This window comes from Lycium barbarum, chromosome 1 (genome assembly GCF_019175385.1).
Source record: "Lycium barbarum isolate Lr01 chromosome 1, ASM1917538v2, whole genome shotgun sequence".
Classification (NCBI taxonomy): Eukaryota; Viridiplantae; Streptophyta; class Magnoliopsida; order Solanales; family Solanaceae; genus Lycium; species Lycium barbarum.
This window is the reverse complement of record NC_083337.1, coordinates 29,224,362-29,230,864: the sequence shown is the minus strand read 5'-3', so window position 1 is coordinate 29,230,864 and position 6,503 is coordinate 29,224,362. Positions and strand designations below refer to the sequence as shown.

Genomic DNA, 6,503 nt, shown 5'->3' with positions numbered 1-6,503 from the left:
ATGTTGTAGCCCTGTGAGGCATTGTTATTATGGGCTGTTGTGGCAGGATGATAGTGCCACATTACAGGGGAAACTCTGGCGAAATTTTCGTAAAATTCCCGAGCGCTTAATATTCGAGGACGAATGTTCTAAAAGAGGGGAAGAATGTTACACCTAGGAAAATTTTCCGTTGATGCACACTGAATAGGCTAACGAAGGGCACGAAGTATATGATGTTTCAATAAGTAAGAAATAGTATTTAATGATTCTAATTAAGATTCCAAAGACATTAGAAGTAAGAGGAGAAAGTTCCTTAAGGAAAGAAAAGCATAAGTTGTGTTTTGGAAAAGTTACGCAAAGTACCGAGCTAATGTTGACTTAATGATCTCTTAAGGAAGAGTTATAATGATCCTTAGATTGGTAATGAATTGTTAAACAAGTTTCAAGAAGGTTCCATAAGGATTGGAGATCAAACGAAACGACGGAAATCATTTCAGGAAAATGGGGTTATACGACCGCTTATACGGTCCGTATAAGGGTCCGTATAGCACCCAACGGAAATGTTGTTTCTCTGATGGTCAAGTACGGTCACTTATACGGACCGTATAAGTGTCCGTGGAAGTCCCGACGGGCTGAGTTAGTTCAAGTATTTAAATGTGATCCCACTCCACTAATTTCATTTCACACACTTCTCCATCTCTCTCAAGGCATCTAGATAGTTCGACACACTTCTCTTACAAGGATTCAAGAGAAATTAATGATCAACTTCATGAAACCAAGAGAGTCAAGTGCAAGAAACTCATTAAGGTTCATCTAAGACAAGAATTCACATCGGAAGTGGAACTAGGGGTTTGCTCAAGTGAAGTATTTCCACTCAAAGCTCATTCCCACACTATCAAAGGTAAGCTTTATGATCATTCCATGTTGTTTAAAGTATTGAGAGGTTGAAAGACTTGGATTGTAGAAGGAGATAGAAAATGGGTCATGAATGTAAGAATAGTTGCATTTTTTAGTAGTAGCTCGGAATGAGTCATGACTTGATATATTGTGATTATAGTTATGTTATAAATGACATTAAGGACATGGGATAAACATCACATATGAGTGAATGAAACAGTGAACTATGACCATGGTTATGGATGATTTGAAGTGAAATTGGGAAACTTGGATAATGTAGGTGAATGGAGATTATTGGTATGATATTGTGAATGCTATTATAGATGTTTGGGAGTTGATATATGATATGGAGGAAGTTGTATAAACAAAGGAAATGCTGCCCGATTTTCTCTAGCTTTAGTTAAGCATGTTCATGCATTCGATTAGCTAATGTTAATACGAACTCTCTTGAAGGTAGAAACGAGAACATTGGAGGCGAACGTTCAAGCGATAGTGTACCTAAACGAAAAGGTATGTGGGCCTAATCCCTTCTTTCAAAGGCATGACTCTTATGGCATGAATCCCCCTATCTTTCCATGACCTCCCTACATATCGAAAATTATGAGTCCATGTTCATGAAAGGCTTCAAATGAGATAAAGAAAAGAGATACGTTACGAGCATGATAATGATGATGATGAGTTTAAGTCTAAGGAAATCTAAAACAAGATATGATGTCCATGAAGTTAATAATCCTAAGTATGATCCTTTGATGTTGTTCATTGTGTACACTCACCTTACAATGTTAGTTCCTTCAAGGTGAGATATGATGAATATGATCACTCCATAATGTAATCGGGGGTTCTCGACCTTATGTCACCCCGATATAGTTATAGATTGTCTTTAAACTCTAATGCGTGTTCTATGACGAATGTATGATGATGATAAGTTATGATGAATTCATGATAACACGATTCCACCGTGCCTAGATAGCCGGACATGTCACCGCTAAGGCGGGCTGCTTATGGTTCCACCGTGCCTGAACGGCCGGACATGTCACCGCTAATGCGGGCTGCTTGTGAGTACATCGTGCCTAGAAGGCCAGACATGATCACCACTAGTGGGCAGCGTATTTTCACGACCCAGCCCCGTGGGCCGCGACTGGTGCCCTACTTGGACACCCAAACGGACATACAAACTAAATCATCATTTTTAAACAGAGTTGAGAACGAATATTATCTTGCGCGATTGCGCGTACAAAACATTATATCAGAATCAGAAGAGGCGGCGGAATATACATCGCCGAACATATGCACATATATCAAAAAGCCGGCAAGGCTATCAAATATGTCAAAAGCCGACAAGGATGTCAAATGGTACAACGGCCCAAAACACATATACAAATGCACGCCGACAAGGCTGCCACAAACATATACAAAATGCACGCCGACGAGGCTGCCATAACGAATAGAGTCATGCAAACACATCCGTACAGAAGTAGGCACACACACCCACAAATACGTCTACAGACCTCTAAACAGACAAACCGAATCATATGGCGGGACAGGGCCCCGCCGTGCCCCTGAACAAATACATATATACATGGCGAACGAATATATACCAAAATGTGTGCTCTGAAATGAGAAGAGCACTCCAAACAGCAGAATAGGGTGTCCTAAATGGGTAGATCACCAAACTGTGCGTCTGTACCTGCGGGCATGAAACGCAGCCCCCGAAGAAAGGGGGTCAGTACGAAATATGTACTAAGTATGCAAAGCAGAATATACAGAAAGTAAATCTGAGACATAAACGAAATGGAAGTACCAAAGATAAGTGCAAATCCAACATATCAAAATTTGCTTACTTTCAAAAATATGTAAGTAATGCACAGGGTACAGAAGAATATGGTCGCCCACCCGTCGATGGCGCCATAACACAGCATAACACCAGAAAGTTTCAAATCTCTGTATCCCCGTCACATATCACATCACAACATAACGCCATACACAGCATAACACCAAATATAGGTGGAACCCGACCCTCTTTTGCGAGTAGCTCGGTGAACCATAAACACAGCATAACTCCGGAGTATATCAAAATGCGCACGACAACAGAACCGGCCCGGGACTCGGCGAAAGGAATAACAGAATGCACGAGTAGAGTCGTGAGTAGTCATATGCATAAAATCATTATCATAAATTCAAACATAAGTAAAATGATCATATTTGAAATCGGAATAATAATCATACCAAATTCTTTCAAAGATTCTCTGAATTACATAAAGGAAAGTCGCGGGACCCACGGACGGGTATTTACCCAAGTCGGGCCCGCCTATGAAAAACATACTTATCATACATAATGCAAACTTTTATAAAAATATTGGAGTAATCCGAGCATTTATGTGAAATGTATGGCATTCAGAAATTTCGAAGTTCTTTAAAGTGAAACCTTTTTGCGCAAAGTTCGGAAAGCGATTATTTCAAATACATAAAGGTTCATATTTCATCAAATCATACATAAGAGTGCCAAGGAACATATATAGATCATATCATGCTCGGATTTCGGATTTCGGATTTGGAATTTCCTTAAGGCTCTAATCTAGCCTATGTAAAACTAAGACATGCCAAAAAGAAGGGAGGTTGCTTTACATACCTCGTACGCACTCCAAGATGGCCAATATAAAGTAAATTCCAATCTACGCCTCGGGCTCCCCAAGGTCTACAAATATGCCAACGAATATCCAATATTAAACATAGGCACTTAAGCCATTTATTCCAACTAACATTAAATTCTACAGAAAATTCGGCAGCATTTCCCCTATAAATAGGCCATCCCGAGAATTTAACTCGCTCAAAATCAACAACAACAACCACAATAACCAACCTAGCAACATCGATAATCAATTCGAAAGGCAAAATAATAATAGTAGCTCTCTTTTACACCATTCGACAACTTTCCAATTATTCAATTCAATGGCTTACTTTCAAGCCACAATATCGTTCGTACATTCGATTATTAACCCAAACCCATACTAACAACATTCAAGAACATTCTAAAAAATTCACATAATTTTTCCAACAATCCACAATTTCTCCAAATTTTTGGCCGAAAACAGCCCCTACCCGTGAGCAGCCCACTGGGCACACTTCCGACTTTCAATTCATGTTTTGTATCACAATTCACAATATAACGATACCATTTTCATAAAATATACAAATTACATCAACGCACAATAACCCTCAAATCAGCCCGTACAATCTCAACATCAATCTTAAGTCATTAAATGCTCAATTCCAAACTAAAATTCGTAACGACGACACGAAAGCGCTTAAGCGATAATAATGCGATATTCGGCATAATCTATGACTCACATTCATTCACACTACACATATTCATATGTTAATGGTTCTCATATATAAGGATTGCATTAAATGCACAAAGTTCTCCAAATCAGTCCGCAACGCTTACTATATCAATTCGGGACATTTAACTCTCATTTCCAACATACAAATCATCACAACAACCATTACGACGCTAAGCGATATTAATTCATTCTTTGCTACCATTTGGAGGCTATATACACGGCTACACTACACATATACATGTATCGATGATTTTTATTCTCTTCTCCACTCTACGACAATCAATATGCTACAAGCAATTAATTCATCAACCCAATACCACACCACACACATATACTTCACACGGTCAACACACCCAACACAAGACCCAACTTCAACATTCCATATTTCATGATTTTTATCCATTTTAGCATACTACAATATGCATACAACATTTATAACTCCAAAAACAAGATTAGAACTCACCTTTATTCTTCAATCCACCAATAGGCTAGGGTTTGTAAATGAGCAAAATGAGTGGTTGAATGACCCAAACAATACTTCCACGCTACTTAGGGACCTCCAAATAGTGGGTTTATACCAAAGAAATAATTTTAGAGAGGCAAAAATGGGACTTGATTTTTCTTGGTTGTGGCCGAGAACCATGGGGGAGTGGAGGCTCTCCAAGTCTTGTTATTTTTCTCTAAGTGTAGAAGTGGGAAATGAGAAAGATGACTTAGTCTTTTTTTTTTTTTTTTGTATCCACAAATATCTCCCTTTGTTTATGGCCCACACATGTGTTGGACCAATTAAAATTGGCCACACAATGTGTGGGACCATTTCAAGTCCACACGGCCACCATGGCTTTTGGTGCAAGACTTTTAAATTCCAATTTTATGAATTGTGGTTCCAATTTTTCCTAAGTGTCCAATGCCATCAATTTCATATTCAACTTATGTCTCAAAATAAAATCAAATGGTCAAAAGTCCCGACGTCAAATCCCGGAATAGTCTTGGCCCTTAATTGTCATAGTTAATCCGGGTTGTCCCAATGTATAAAAATACGGTACGTAACATCCTCCCCCCCTTACGAACATTCATCCTCGAATGTTGGATTAATGCTACTAATCTTACTCAAATTCGGGGGAGTTTCTTTTATAGCCATCATATACAAATCGATCACAAATCAACATAATCAAACAAATAATTTGGATTACCTGAAGGTGCCGAAAATAGGTGAGGATTTTTTTTTTCATCATCTGCTCCTCAGCCTTCCAGGTTAATTCCTCGCGGTTATTATTATTCCGCCACAGTACTTTAACAGAAGCCACATCTTTATTCCGCAACTTTCTTACCTGACGATCCAATATGGCTATAGGTTGCTCTTCATAAAATAGCTCCTCGGTGACCTGTATATCGTTTGTAGGAAAAATTCTGGAAGGGTCACCAATATATTTACGAAGCATAGGAACATGGGATACCGGGTGTACCGCTCCCAAATCAGCTGGCAAATCCAATTCATAGGCCACCATGCCTATTTTGCGAACAATCTGATAAGGCCCAATATATCTCGGACTGAGCTTTCCTTTCTTGCCAAATCTTATAACGCCTTTCATAGGTGACTCTTTCAGAAATACCCAATCGCTAATCTGGAACTCTAACGGTCGACGTCGTTTATCAGCATAAGATTTCTGTCGACTCGGGGCCGCTAATAGTCGCTCTCGAATCAGTTTCACTTTATCGACTGCTTGCTGGATCACATCTGGACCAATTAACTGAATCTCACTCACGTCAAACCAACCAATCGGAGATCTGCTTTTCCTGCCATACAAAGCCTCATATGGTGCCATCTGAATACTGGAGTGATAACGATTTTTATTATAAACAAATTCACTTAGCGACAATGATCACCCCAACAACCTCTAAAATCAATAACACAGGCCCATAGCATATCTTCCGGTATCTGAATAGCACACTCGGCCTGTCCGTCGGACTGAGGATGAAATATTGTGCTATGACCCATCTGAGTCTCCAGTCCTTCCTGGGACGATCTTCAGAAGTTAGCCGTAAACTGAGCACCTCAGTCGGTTATAATAGATATAGGAATCCCATGAAGTCTTATTATCTCATTAATATACACTCTGTCATAACCTTCAGCCGAACAAGTAGTCCTGCCTGGAAGAAAATGGGCTGATTTCATTAATCTATCAACAATACTCCAAATAGAATCGTATCCGCGTTGAGTGCGCGGTAAGCCTATAATGAAGTTCATGCGAATCGTTCCTCGTTCCCAAACTGAAGTTTCTAATT

At 39.4% G+C, this 6,503-nt stretch overlaps 1 long non-coding RNA gene across 1 annotated transcript; it reads right to left on the bottom strand.

Moving 5' to 3' along the window:
- Positions 1-2,343: 2,343 nt before the first annotated feature.
- LOC132633715 (uncharacterized) lies at positions 2,344-5,273 on the bottom strand. The gene is made up of 2 exons (XR_009579758.1): positions 3,506-5,273; positions 2,344-2,563 (listed from the first exon to the last, which is right to left on the bottom strand). It is a non-coding gene; the product is annotated as an uncharacterized LOC132633715 (long non-coding RNA).
- Between the last annotated feature and the right edge of the window lie 1,230 nt (positions 5,274-6,503).